Here is a 15,742-nt window from a genome sequence, read left to right on the forward strand (position 1 = left end):
AAACAAAATCTTTAATACTTTTGGGATGCTAAGCTCCATTACAATTGCCCCAGTGGGGAAACGGAAGGGTTGTGAATACAGTAGCACTTTATTTATTGGTCAAAATTTCCTTCTCTGTTTGGGTTAATCAGGAAGGAAGTAGTGGAAAAGGTGAGCAGAAGAGGGAGGGAGCCAGCTCGGTGAGCTATAAAGGAAATGTAGCAGCAGTCAGAGAGCAGAAGGAGCAGCAGATGCAAGACGGTGGCAGTGAGGCTCAGAGAAAGGCACCGTGAAGAGGCAGCTTGTCCAAGTCCAGCCAAGCATCACTTAGTCAAAACTATAGTCAGTGCCACTGATCACAAGCTTCCACCTTATCTTTGCCCTTGCTGCTGAAGACACATAGAGACTGAGATGCAACACATAGCCAGGGCCTTGCCAGAGCTGACTTCAGGGGCCAGCCATGTTGGCAGAGTCTCATGAGGCAGACAATGTATTCCAGTTGCTTTTCTCTGCTTTTCATTCACATGGGCTGCAGGAAAGGGCTCAAGGACTCACATACTTGTGCATTCCCTCAGCCTCCTGCCTTTGTCTCTCTTTTTCGTTCCTTATTTTAAAAGTACATAATTTTTTAAATTGCAGATTTGTTAGAATTGAGCAAAAATAATGAAAAAATGCCTTTTATCTTCTCCTGACCTTCTGTTTCTTAGGGTTAGACTGTATTTTTTTATTACCTTTCAACCAACGTTTACACTGATCCAAATCCAACTGATTTTCTAGCTAAAACTGGATTGTTAATTTTCATAATACACTGAAATTCAGAGAAAATAAACTAGACATGTGAACTTGAAGTATACCCACAAGTGCCTGTCCAAGTCACCAGGACTTAAGAGAGCACTTAGACTGCGGGACTCATTTTACTCATCAGTGTCTTCAAGCCATTACATCTATGTTGTGTCCCACATTGTAAAAGAAAGGGAATAAAAGATCATCCTTATGCAAAAATATTTTGCAGACTGCTTACATAGAATGTACAGCAGGCCTGAAATCAGTACTGTGTGCCAGATAAAGCCTTTTAGACCTATTCACCGTAGCATTTTGTTCTGTTTCTTTGCACAAAATGCCTTCTCAACAGGTCACTGCACAACATTTCATCTCACAGTGAATATTCCTGCACAGTGGTTATGGCTCAAAAGCCCTTTTGGATTGGTATCCCACAAGAGGGAATGTTTTTCATTGTTTTCTGCATTGCTCTTCTGCTCTTGATTGGAACAAGCTGCCATCCCTGGGGTATATCCTTGGGCCACTACCCATTGCTGTGAGTGATGTCAACACATTTTTGAACGTGTGGCTATTAGCACTCTTTCCAGTCAGGTTTAAAAAAAAAAATCTTCTCACACTGTGCTGTGATTTGTTTGGTAGACCTTCCCTCTCCCTTGCCCCTGTTGCTATTGGACATAGTGACTGTATATTTTTTTGTAATTTTAACAAGAAAACTATGTAAATTATTGCTTGCTGACCCCAATTAAGGCTTACAGCTGCTTGGAAGACCAAACAGTGCACTCCCTTCTCCTTAGTCAATAACATCGAGTAGACGAAGATTTGAATGGAAGTCTAGTTTTCCATTTCAAATGAAGGGTGGGTCTGGGTGGATGAAAGCAGGAGATGTATGCTACTCCTTGTGTTAGCACAAATCCAAGGTGTGGCTGGAGCTGATGGAATGCATATTTCACCTTGGAAATTAAGTAATTGAATGAAGAAAAGACAGTTTTTCCCACTCTGGGAAGTTCAAATTTACAGATCAGACTCTTGTCCCTGTTTAATGTGACCTTTTGAGACACTGATTGCTGAGTTTTTATCTGAGAATTAGAAAATGACCTGCTCTACTTCAGAAAGTGTCCAGAAAGACAGACAGATGCCCTGTGGGTATGGACAGGTTGGCATCTCACCTCTGTGGAGGAGCTGTGTGGCTGTGGTACACAGGCATCAACTGCAGCACAGGAGCAACTCCTTGCACTTCGGAAAAGTCAGGGGGCATGGGATGGTGGGAAAAGTGGTGGAAGAAACCACAAACTAGAATTGCCTATCACTGAATCCTCCTGGGTACTTCATGACACAAGATACCTCTGCTATCTGCAGAAACCCTGCAAGGGACAACTCTTGTTATTTGGCATGATTGGCCTGCTAGGGGTGGAGAGGCTGAACTGGGATTAAGCAACTTGCTTTAAAGTTGTAGGTGCTGCGTAAATATAAAGTCAACTCTGACTTTCCATACTATATTCTTCTATTCTGTATAGAAATGGGGAATAAATACACCTCCGTACTGTGTTTTACAGCTCCAAGTAGAGCTACAAGAGACAGTTCAGACTATTATCACCTGTAGATATTCATGCATAGATATCTTTATTGCTGTATATACACTTAGTTATGTACTGACAAAAAATTCTGAAAGCTTTGACAGTAAATTCCATAATTCTACAGTAGCTGGATGATATTCTATCACTGTTTATGAATTTCTGATGGTAGTACCAGTCATATATACCTTTTTTTTATAGCACTTTATAAACAAGGTTTTAAGAATCACTTAACTGAGCATTGTTTGATTGGGATAAAAGGTGTATTTGGCAATGTGATTCCAAAGCATCAAACAGTTTTTTAGTCACAGGTGCTTACTGAGACATAAATGGGTTACATTATGCACACTGCAGCTTCAAAAAGATGTGCTAAGACAAGAAACCATTTCAGATTAAAAAAGTGTAAGTTTTGAGCACAGATTATAAAAGCCAAAATGCTGAAATCTATGCCTTCATATTGTTCTGGATTTAACTATCTGAGCCATTCTGGTAAAAACCACTAATCTTGCCTTCTGGTGACAGTGGAGAAGAAACCTCTGAAATAGTTTTTAATGTTTTGGAGGAATTCTTTGCAAATATGGAAAATTTATTTTCAGATGGAGTGATGTTTGAACTCCAAACAGTTTATTTCTCTGCATGTACCAATATGAACATCACCATAAATGACTGCCCCTGGCTAGAACGATCGGCCTCCCACAGGGAAGGTTACATTATACCATTATGGAAGAAGAATGGATGTTGTTAGGGATGTTGTGCATACATACATACATACATACATGCATACATACAGAATTCTGCTTCAAAAGAAAAGCAGGAGGTGTATGTTTTTGCAACTTCTCTTGTCTCTGACAGAGCAAGATAACATACATCTGCTACAATGCCTGCATTTTTTGCAGTTTTCCAGGTTGCTTTCCATCTTTCTACTGAAGTACATTCAGCCATTCAAAGTAGTAGGGATGAAGCTTTGCACTGAAAAAAAAAAAAATCATTGACCTTTCATATAGCTTAAAGTGACACTTGAACTCTTTAAAGGAGACCTAGTGTTTTGCACTCATAAAGCAGAGATTAATTTCTAAAGAAATTCCGAAGGCCACTGGATATCGGGCAGTGACTTTCTATTATCACAGAATCACAGGACCACAGAGGTTGGAAGGGACCTCGAAAGATCATCTAGGCCAACTTCCCTGTCAGAGCACGACCATCTAGAGTAGGTCACACAGGAACTCATCCAGGTGAGTTTTAAATGTATCTAGAGAAGAAGACTCTACAACCCACCTGGGCAGCCTGTTCCAGTGATCTGTCACCCTCAGTGAAAAAGTTTTTTGTGTGTTTCTTTAGAACCTCTTATGTTCCAGCTTACAACCATTGCCCCTTGTCTTATCATTAAACATCACTGAGAAGAGCCTGGCTCCATACTCCCCGCCTTTTACATATTTGTAAACACTGATGAGATCATCCCTCAGTCTCCTCCAAGCTAAAGAGTCCCAGCTACCTCAGCCTTTCATCATAAGGGAGATGCTCCACTCCATCATCTTTTTGGCCCTGGGCTGAACTCTCTCCAGCAGCTCCCTATACTTCTTGAACTGAGGGGCCCAGTTATGTGATATATCTTTTAGTTCCTTGCTATCAATTTAGTTGTTAGTAGATGCTCTCTTTAAATTTTCATTTACATCTTTAGATCTTAGCTATATTACACATATAAGATTTTCTTCTTTTTAAAGAAAAGGTTTAAAACAGATTTCCCCATAAACTTTGTCATGTTTGAGAAGTTTAAGTTAGAAATTTCTTCAATTGCACTATTAGAGTCTTTCAGAGAACAGGGAAGGGATAGTGTTCTCCCAGTGATTGTAGGTACATTGCCATGTTTTTTGTTTGCATGGTTTTAAGTACAGTTGGGAACAAATAGATTTAAGGAACTGGTATGATCTTCAGTTTTCTTCAGGTTTTTGACACTATTTCCCATAACATCCTCATCAGAAAGCTCAGGCAGTGAAGTGGATAAAGAGCTGGCTGAATGACAGAGCCCAGTGGCTGGTGATCAGTGGAACAGAATTGAGTTGTAGGCCTGTGGCCAGTGGGTTTCCACAGGGATGGGTTCTGGGGCCAGTCTTGTTCAACATCTTCATCAATGACCTGGATGAGGGGACAGAGTGTACCCTCAGCATGTTGGCTGATGACACCAAACTGGGAGGATTGGTCAATTCATCAGAAGTCTGTGCTGCTATTCAGCAGGATCTTGACTGGCTTGAGAATTGTGCAGAAAAGAACCTCATGAGCATCTTCCTTACAAGGAAAGGCTGAAGGAGCAGTGGCTTTTTAGTCTAGAGAAGAAGAGACTGAGAGGGGATCTCATTAATATTTACAAATATCTAAAAAATTGATGTCAGGAGGTTGGAACATCCCTTTTTTCTATAGTAGCTAGCAACAGGACAAAGGGTAATGGGATGAAGTTGAAACACAAAAAGTTCCATTTAAACATTATAAAAGACTATTTTACCATGCCAGTGAGGGAGCCCTGGCCCAGGCTGCCCAGAGAGGATATGGAGTCTCCTTCCTTGGAGGTCTTCAAGACTCACTTGGACATGTTCCTATGTGACCTGATCTAGGTGAACCTGCTTCTTCAGGGAGTTGGACTAGATGATCTCTGAAGTTCCTTTCCAACCCCTCCCAATCTATGACTCTATGAAATTATGTTAGAAGAATGGACTAAAAACCATGTAGATTAGTGCAGGCAATGAAGGCAAGTTTGAATTAGATATAGTGTCAGTAAATTTCATATTAAGATTTTCCAGGGCAACTTACATCCTTCCAGAAAACTATTTCAGTGAAAGGTTCAATGTTGAAGGGATACATACCTCTGATTTGAGGCACATGTTTTACTTTTACTGATTTCACACTCAAAAGTATTATGATTCCAATAATTTTTGGAAGTCCTTCCAGTTCTAGAGTTTCATCAACTCTTACAGAAAAAGGATGACTTCGTAAACATTCCACTATTTCCTTTGGGTAGAGCTCAAATACTTCATGTAGTCATTGAAATATAGGACTGGAAAAAGACTTCTAGACATCTATGTTCTAGATGTAACATAGTTCAGCTCCTCCACCAAAATAAAATCGTGTATAACTGTTTTATTTTAGAAATAAATTTGTTTAATCTGGTTTTTAAAATATTTAGGGATGGAAATTGCATACATCACCTGGGAGATGCATTTTCCTTGTTTCCTGAAAGAAGGTCCTCACGTATTCTTTCCCATAACTCTCATATTTCTTGGAAGACACATACGTTAGGTATGTGCTGGGTAAAATAGAAGGCATGTTGCTTTCTATGCCTTGTAGGATGAAGTTATGTTCAAATCTCTCTGTTTCTTTTCCCCAAAGCTGTGACATTACTGGTTTGTATTCAAACAACCATCCATTTGAAACCATCCAGTCCTGGTTTGCAATTGAAGAAGTTCTGCCATGCCATTTACTCGCCACTTTATACCTCTGATTATCCCTACGTTAAGTAAAGAATATTGCACTTCATTAAGCTTAGACCATTTTCAGAATCTTTTCTATGCTTATTTCAGAGTTGCTTCAGTTAATTCCTGCTTTGTCACCTATAGATTTTACAAATATACTTCATATTCTACCATCCTGGTTGTTTCTGAAGACATTAGACAAAACCAAGAATCAAATGGGCTCCTAAAGAACCTTCATTACCGTTCCTCACACTCTGGCAACGAACTGTGCATAATGGTTAAGCCCTTTTTCCAAGGAGTTTTCCCCCATTTTACATTTCATGTTCCAATGCTGAGTATTGTAAACAATGTCACTCGAAATCCAGTCAGAAGCCTTTTTGGTTACAAGATAGTTTATAAGTATTACTTCTCCTCCATACATCAAAGACATTATTTTATCATGAAAAGAAATATTATCTTCATTGATTTCTGATTGACAACTGACAATTCTTGAAGACTTAGTTGGACTGCCTTGCCACAAGAGGATATGTTGCACATGTGCTAGGTTAGGAAGCAGGTGACTTGTAGAAGGATAAATGTGATGTTCTTTTAGCACACAGCATGTGCTAAATAACATGGGAAACTAGCTGCAAGGTTTACTTTTAGAAACATACAGCCTAAACCTGTTTCTAGGGTAATTTGTGATTTTTTTTTCCCCTACAGATCACTGATTTTATGCAACTCAAATTTCAAGCACTCAAAATTCCATTTGCTTTATGATCTAGTTCAGGGCAACAATATTTGTACCTTGAAATGTTAACATTCTCACCCCTGCCTGTTTCTTTCTCCAACCTTTTTATAGCCTGCAAGGCCTTTTTCAATATTTCTTGCCTTAATGATCCATTCTTACAAAGTAACACTGTATTTTTGATTGTCATTCCATCATGTTCCATCTGGACTGATGTTATGCTGTTCCCTGCTGACCAGTTTAATAGCACAGTGTTGCAATAAAATCAAAATACCAAATGCAAACCATCAAGAACATAAATACCCTCTGAAAGAAAAATATGAACAGTAAAAAATGCAGACACGATAAAGAACATGGAGAATACTTTACTCTTTGTAAAGTAAAAAAAGACTAATCTTAGTTATTTTTGTTCAGTATTTTTATCTCAATGTTCAATAATTTTTATTCAATAAATATTACTGAAATTAAATAATAATATTTAATATCATGAAGTATTTATTTTTTAAGGTGGTGAGATGGAGTTAGTTGTTTGTGTCCCAAACTGTAGAAATAAAATGGAAATATCAGTGCAACAGTTGTTTTCCTCTGACTCTAGGTGTGGGAACAGTCTATTCTAATCTATCTGAAAAGAATGAACAAAGCAGTGGAGTCAACTCAATGGCCAGGCACAAGAAGATAAAGTTCACCTACTTTGCTACAGATGCTGGTATAACAAATGGAGACTTTTGTAGGAAAATGGCATGGTAAATCTTGCTACACTTAGCAGTTTATTTCTATGTTTCAGAGACAACATTTCTGAGGTGGGATAAGTAATCATCTTATGAATGCCAAATTAAGAGAATATTTTTTCTCAATTTTTATGAAACATGGCAGCTGAAAGAAAATTTCCACGTACATTCTAATGCAGATCCCTCACACACATACCACAGATAGAGCTTTAATGAGAATCCTTGGCCTAACTGGATTCTCTAAATTAAATGTTCAAGTCCAGTTGTTAGATGTTTTTGCAGGTAATCAACAGTTATCTGAGAGCAAAGGAATGACAATATGAATCATAAGTATAAATTCATCCACAGAGAAATAGAGTTTCATATTCTAGATGTTCGCAATGTAGGATCCTGAACCCACCAAGCAGTCCTGCCTTTGTTTAAATTCAGGTATTGTTTACATTTGTAGAATTAAGCTGAGGTTTCAGTACTTGGATGAAGTGAGGTCTACTCTTGTAGCTTTTTTATTGTATTTCTTTTTCTTCTGTTCATCTCTCTCTAAAATATATTGAAGTTTGATCCAACAGAGCCTCCACTGAAGGGAAATCCCTGAAGCTAGGTCATTCTAATGGTTATTGAGGTATTCCCATTTCTTATGCAGTGTGTGGGTGTTTGGGTAGTTGGGTGTATCCATGAAATATTACCATCAGAGCAATATGAGTTCCTTCCTTGTTATTTCCTTTAGCTAAAATGAAGTGTTCTCTGTGTATTTTAGGGTTAATGGACCTCAGTTGTTTGTGGACTTTGAGGAAGAGCTCTAGTAAAAGCAGAATGATGACACACTGGCTGTGAGACAGCACTGAGCTATTGGTATGTGAAATAATATTCCTTATATTTATTGCTTGCAAATGATGTACTTAAATGATAATTGCTTAATTCGATCCTCATCATGGGAGCTACAATAAAAGCAGCACTAGATTTCATTGCTTGTGCATTCCTCACCAGACTATCATTGGACTTTATTTGTGTTTTCTTGCCCTATGAATGGACATAGCCTTTCACACAATTAGTCCCTGAAGAAAAGCATGTGCATAGGTCTCATGTAGGTTTCAGACCGAAATTATACACATCTTTTCAGGTCCACTCCATTTATTTCACCTCAGCAACTGATTGAGGGGCTCATTCATTCCTTGAGCTGTATCTGGCAGGTAGGCAAGTAGGTCCCTGCTGCACATCAGACCTGGAACACTTCTATGAATCACTCCCTTACCAAACGGTCATACTGAGTTGTTTTAACAAAGTAAAAGGGTTTCTGGGACTGATACTGACAAAGAGAAGACTCTATGCTCTTAATGACTTTTTATCTGGAACTCAGATAATTCATAGAGGTATGGTTAGGTACGTCACAGAGATATTTTTATGGCAAGACTGTGTAAGCATTAACAATCCTTCTGCCAGTGCTAATCCACACAAGCTAAAAATCTTCTCCTGCTCTCAGTCGAAGTGTTTAGCTGTGCATTTCACACTGTGGCAACAAACTAAGGGGGACTAAGACTGCCAGACTCTTCCCTTTTCATAGTTTTGCATTAAAATCATCAGAAACATCACTAAGGGTCTAATTCCATTTGAGTTCAAAAACTGTTCCTTGTCTCTTCTGGTGTAGGCACCACTGGAGCACATTTCTCAAATCCCACTTGTGTAGATGAAGCAAAGATTTACAGGTCTCACTTCAGCCTACAGAAGACAGAAGGTAGATACCTCTTCGCTTCAGTACACTTATAACAGGCCCCAGAGGCTTTCAGTGGAAATGCAAAGGCACTTCTGGCAGCAAGTCTAACTCCAGCTCTGGCTATTGCAGTTGTCTTCAAGAAGAACTCAAAGTTTTGAATTCGACCTGAAGAAGAATGAGCCAGGGTTCAGAGCCTGAGTTAGGGATGTGGAAAAATCCTGGTCAGTTTCTGGTTGTATTATAAACCTTGCTTTTAGGATCTTGGTAAATGCTATATGTTTTTAAAATAACTATTGCATAATGTAGGGAGATGAGCTGAAATGAGTTAATCCAGATATTAGTAATCAGACCCCTTTGGTAATGCAGAGCCTAGGAAAAGCCAGATATTACTCCATATTGTAGGGATTTAGGACCATCTAGAAACAAAGGACCACAATCAGTCATAAGTACCAAGGGCCTTTGGAAACCCCTAAGGATAGGCAGGGTTCACTCATCACTTGTGAACTTACACAAAACAGACAGGACTACTCAATTTAGGGACAAAAATAGAAATTAATTTAATCCATCACCAACCAAAACCATAACAAACAGAAATATCCCACCAAAAGCAATACAGCGTAGAGTGAATGATGAAAAGTACAAGCTTTAAGATCCCCTTCTCTCTGCCCCTTCTCTCTTCCTGGGCTCAGGTGTCTGATCCCAGTGTTTTGCTTCCTCCCTCTCTGATTGGCTCAGAGGGGCAGAGAATGGGGGTTTCAGTCAGTCCTGTTCTGGTTGCTCCTGTGTCCCTGCTCTAACATGGGGTCACTCATACACCAGGCAGCCCTGCACAGGCCTCTCTGACATGTGTTCATCACCAGGGCTGCACCTCTGCACTGCTTCTCTGGGCCAGAGTTCACAACACTCACCCTCTCTGGCACAGGATCGCCAACATTCACCCACTCTGGTACGGGGTCTTTCCAGGGCTGCCGGCAACCATTAGTGCTGTCATTGCCCTGCATGGGTCACAGGGGAACAGCTGTACTCTTTCTGCTGGCTACAGAGGAGTATCCAGTCCAGAGCTCCTCCTTTCTTCCTTCTTCCTTCTATGATTGTGAGGTCTGTGTGGTCACCTCCACTTTGTCTCACTCTTCCACTTCCTCCTACACACTACAAATTTCCCTTCTCAAATAGTGACGGCAGATGCACCAGATGTGCCCAGCAAGGCCAATGGTGGCTCTAAACTCCAGCTGGGGGAAGTTTCAGGAACTGTTTATGGGGGCTGCAATGCTGCCTGTCACCAAGCAAAAGGCAGCTCTACACAAACCCATCACACACATGGATAAAGGCAAGTGTGTGCTTAGGTGGGCCTAGGCAGGGGATTGTAAAAATGAAGAAAGTAAAATACTGAAATATGTGAACACTTTCAAATACAAAAAAAAAGGAACATATTGTTCATCCTGTTCAGTGGGGGTATGACGTTTTGCCCTGGTTGCTGAAGTCTGGGTAAAGATGTGGAATAATCAGAAACAACCTAGAGCAGTAAGGAAGTTAAAAGTCACTTTAATAAATATACCTAACGAGAAAAATTTGTGAGAATCAAAGGCACTTAATCTAAGGAAGGAAAACCCCGTATACAGTGTTACTATATATATGAACATGTACAAAAGGCAAAGCAACAAACACATTGTATTAATTACATAGTAATTAATGTAGTCATTGTGTAGTAATTACATAGTAATTACATTATAATGCCTTTAATGGTTTTAAATCAGTAATGGTTTTAAAACTAGTAAAATATTTACTTCACCTTATGACTCAACAGAGTATGTATGTAATATATATCTATGTACACATGTAATATATATGTACATATACATATATATATTTAAATGTTATTTTATATACATTAGGGCATATTTACTATCTTGGTGTGCAAACAAATAAAAAATATGGTCAAAATTGTGAAAAAAGTTTCAAAATTCTGATGACACATTCTCCTTTTTTTCCAAAATGCTTTTTATGTCATTGTATTTGCATGGTCATTTTTGTTTTGAAATCATTATAATTTAGAAAGACTATTTGCATCTTAATAATACTTTTAAGGCAAAAAATTGGCTAGGTGAAGAGTTTGTCTAGCTGTGTCTATGGATTCACATCCAACATTGAGAAAATAATGTTTTGCGGTGCAGCTTACAGCGATACCTGGCACATTCCCAATGATGAGACTTGATGATTGATTCACGAGTGTAAAGTTATGGATGAATGTTGGATTAAAATCATTGCTTTGCAATCTGTTTGACTGGACAGCTGCAAGAAAGTATACTACTTCCCTCTCTTGCTGTTTGTGACCCAGACACACTTTTTGCTTATCTGTAACATTAGTTCACCTTAGAATGAAATTGTGTTGATGTCCATTTCCTGGGAAATATTGTGTTGCATTCATCTTTGAACTCTGTTGGCTTCCATGGTCTGGCAGAGGACACAGCACAGTTGGCAAATCCTCTGACAGAAAGAGCAGATGATGCTTGAAATCTTTCTATCTCAAGGAAAGCGTGCCCAATCAGCTCTTTCTGAAACATAAGTGATGCCATCTTCCTTCAAAAGCCTGTGCATGGAATGTGCACAGAAGATCAGAAGCCTGACCTTCACACTTATACAAGATATATCCTCTTGGTCTATGTCAGATTGTTGTTTACACAAACATGCTGAAACTCTACATTTAAATAAAATAAAATTTAAGTCAGTAGCTAATGTTTTACCCAAAATTTTTACTCTTATTGTGTAAAAAAGATGCACTAGGAGTAGGTTTACTTTATCAGGAGCAAACAAAAGGCTTGTTTTTGCTCTCACCTAAACTAAAAGCAATCTTTCTTTGATAAGAACCTACAGAAAGAATCCAAGGTATTTCTGTATCAACTGGGTGGTGACTAATATCTTGTTTTAGGGTGCAGGGGTTTTGCTTCATTATGCAAGACAGGAGCAATCAGACACCAATATGATGTGCATCAACTCCAAATTTATTGTCACATAACTATCACTTACATACTTTTTCCAAATGCTGTATATATGCTACAATTAATGACAATTAGTTAATACCAAGGATCACATGCTATGCAGAAGACCTCAAATTTGCATTTTTCTAACGTCTTAGACACCAACCTCATTGTGTTAAACCACCATCCTTATTGTGCTTAAAACATCAACCTTATTGTGCTTATAATATCAGCCCATCTATTTGACCTTCAGTTGGTTTTCTCTTACACTAGACTATGGTTATGCTTACCTTACATTTTACTTAACTTTATACTACTGTTAGTTACATATGTTACAATTTGTTAGTCATATACATGCGATCACACAATGCTTAATTGAATGCTCTATTCTATCTTCTAACAAGGCTTAGTTTAATGGTATAACCTGTCTTCTTGCTTTGACCTTGCCTCTGTTACAGTCTGTGGTTTTGATTTCTTCCCTGCTCAAGCTTGCTGTCACATAGGCATTCTTTTCTTTTCTTTCTCTGCTGCCAAAGTGATTCAAAGATGAACTGGTAACTTTCTCCTTCTTTGTCTGACTCCATAACGTTCATTATAGCCCAGGCCCCAACATTCGGTCTTATATTCCCTCAGTGTAAAAGAGAATAAACATTCCCCGTAAATCAACATTCATCATATTTATTATCATCATGCATGAGTAACTTCCATGCATGTAGTCTGGATTTAACTCCTACACTTTCTACCATTAGAGATGTACTCACACTCATTAATGAAAATCTCAAACCTTCTGAAGAAATGAAAACATGTTTGGACAGTGTACTGTTTCGAATTACTGGGATGGGATAGCCATCTGCTATTCCACAGAATTAAATGAGGTGGTAGAACCTTGGATTTTATGACAAAAAAGAATCATAAAGACAAATTGGTGAAACAAGTTGAATGTGTGCACAGTGGATACGGTCCTACTGCAATTAACTATAGAGCAAACGCATTTATTAAGAATAATAGTTATGAATGAACATGTGTTTAATCTTTGCATATTTCTCTATTTCACACAGAACACATGAGACAGAAAACATGTAATGTTATAAATGTTATAAATTATTTTGTATTGTACCTTACAGAAACTAATATTTGATTGATGAAACATTTTATGGTCTGACATTTTGAAAATGGTCCAAAAGATATTTCAACTGCACTAAGACAATTCTTTTTGTGTTGCAAAGCTTTCGTTTTCTGGAAGATTGAGTCAAAACAATTTGGAAGGCATTGTCTGAATAGTGCTAGATGGAGACACGTCAGCTGAGGTTCTTTGTTCAGACCTTAGGGATGATGTACTGTTCAATTCACAGAACCAACACAAGGAACGGCAGAGAGATGTTACTAGATCAGGAGAGGGAAGTGTGTGCCACCAGAATATGTCTACACCTGTATTGTTCATAAAGTGAAAATACTGTGTGCTACTAAGCTTGATATCTTCTGTTGATTTGGCAAAATGAACAAGTGGACTGGAAGGTCTGTTTCTAGTTCTGCCTCTGACTTGGAACTAAGCTTTTGCTAGGTTATTTGAGTTTTTCCTTTTTTCTCAGTAGATGGACATTCTCCATTTTACTCTCCTGAAAACATATAAACAAAAATTTAATATCTTTTAGGCTTTTTTAAGGGATGATGGAAACATTCTTTTAGGTAGGACATAGCTCTCTAAGCCAGAAAGCAATTTAATAGTTAAAAAATCTTCCTGTCTTTTTGAGAACAATAGTGCTCCAACTGCGCTATCCAAATAGAGCTGTAAGAGTTCTTCTAGTTCAAGTAAGAATGAAGAAACAGGTGAACTGTGTAGCATCATGGTTCACTTCTTCAGTGTGTCACTTATTCAGTGTGAATTGAGGATGTAAATTCCAACAAGATTTCGTTGGAAAAAGATATCTTTTCCTCATAAGCAAATGAATGTTTTCAAGTACCATTAAGGCCATTATTTTAATGAAATTTTTCTTTCTTTATCACACTATTACAGGAGGAGAGGGTCGAATTTATTGCTTCTGAGTTGATGAATATTTGACTAGGCATAAGCTTGGGTTTCAGTTCCTTCCTCACTAGAGGTTCACATTTTATATCTCATTCTTAACTTTTCTCTGAAGACTTCAAGATCTCCTTTATCTGATATATTGCAAATGGTGACAGAGGTGCTATATATACTTATGGACAGTCTTGAGTCTGGAATGTTTAAAAATTTTTCATATCCAAAAAGAAAATTCCTTTTCTAAACACTGAAACTATACCATGACTTAATTTTATGAAATATATTTCAATTAAAAAAAAAGTGTTTGTGAATGTCTGCACACTTAAATATATACATCAATACATGAACACACATAAACATAAAAAAAGTCAATATGTAACTAAATATTTACTCTGCACGATAATGTTCAAGACTTCTTTTAAATCACTGTTCATTCTCATTTTAAGGACATCCATGTGATGAATTTCCCACTATTCACTTTTCTTTCTAATGGGAAAGAACAAATTTCTTTGGTTTTCCAGTTCCAGTTTCGTCATTATTTAATTTCCCACCTAGCCTTTTGTTTCATAATTTTACAGATCACCTGGACCTAGTGGAGGTTTTTTGTGAGTAAAGGGCTCTTCATGTATGTTAGTATTTAAATAAGCAAATATTTCCAATCTATTTTAAACGTATATCCTTATTGCTCCCCTGTGAAAAGTTATATCTACATGTGAGAAGAGACATACCATGAACTGAAGAGTTTCAGTAGCTTGCTTCATAATTCCCACACAGATCATGTTCTGTAACATCTTGGAGTGAACTTTGAGAATCTTGGTGCACAGCAAAAAATGTAGGTCAAAACAGGATGCCCTGTATTGCAACTCTATTCTCTCTGACTTGTGGGAACAGACACAGGTATATGCAGAGCAGAGTGGGGATATGAAAAGACATACAGACCAACAGAAGAGAGAAAAAGTATTCCCTAGTGCAGTTTGGATGGCAGTCAGCACCCTACAAACTTCTAGTATCCAAGGCATCCAAATACAGAGGTGCTCCAAGTGTGGAGAAGGCCAGTTGACTGGTTAATTGCCAAATTCCATTGTGGAGCATGTAGCACATGTTTCCAAGGAGGTCATATATTAGATTGCTTAGAGCTTTGTGCAGAAAGCCTGTGTTCAAAAGTTTCCTCCTTCTTTGATATGTCTGACCACTCCAAAGCACAGGTCCATGAAGAAAGCTTTTTATTAGTCATTATTTAGTCATTTTCCATATGGTCAGCTTGAGAATAAAGCTTCACAAAGTTTGTAATTATTACGTTTTCCAAGCCAACAACCCTAAAAGTCTTTTCTAGCTTTAGATGTATAGATTTAGTAAAGAAAATTAGGGAAAAAATGGTACTGAAACCAAACAAGTTTGTATTAAATTTCAACCACAGCACCCACCAAATTTTGGCTAAGGTGAAGCACAGATTTGCAATGATCTTGTTTCCTTCTTGCCACACTGATTTTTACAAATTTGTGTTGTGTAGTGTTTTCTGTTCAGACAATCAACTAGAAGCTCAGTTAATAGAACATTATTTTAGGAGGCTAATGCTCTGTTCCTTGTTTACAAATGCTATTGATAAATACATCATGGAAATCTGTATTGAAAAGAAAACTGATGTTGCTGATTAATGTTGTTGGATAGTAACAACAACAACAACAAAGCAGCAAAGTAACTCCAAAAACTGAAGATGGAGTGGTATGTGGATTTTAACATGGACTGACAAAACTTGGGAAAGACTTTGAAAAGGGCTGAAGTATGGTGGGTAA

Source organism: Colius striatus, chromosome Z (assembly GCF_028858725.1).
Source record: "Colius striatus isolate bColStr4 chromosome Z, bColStr4.1.hap1, whole genome shotgun sequence".
Lineage (NCBI taxonomy): Eukaryota > Metazoa > Chordata > Aves > Coliiformes > Coliidae > Colius > Colius striatus.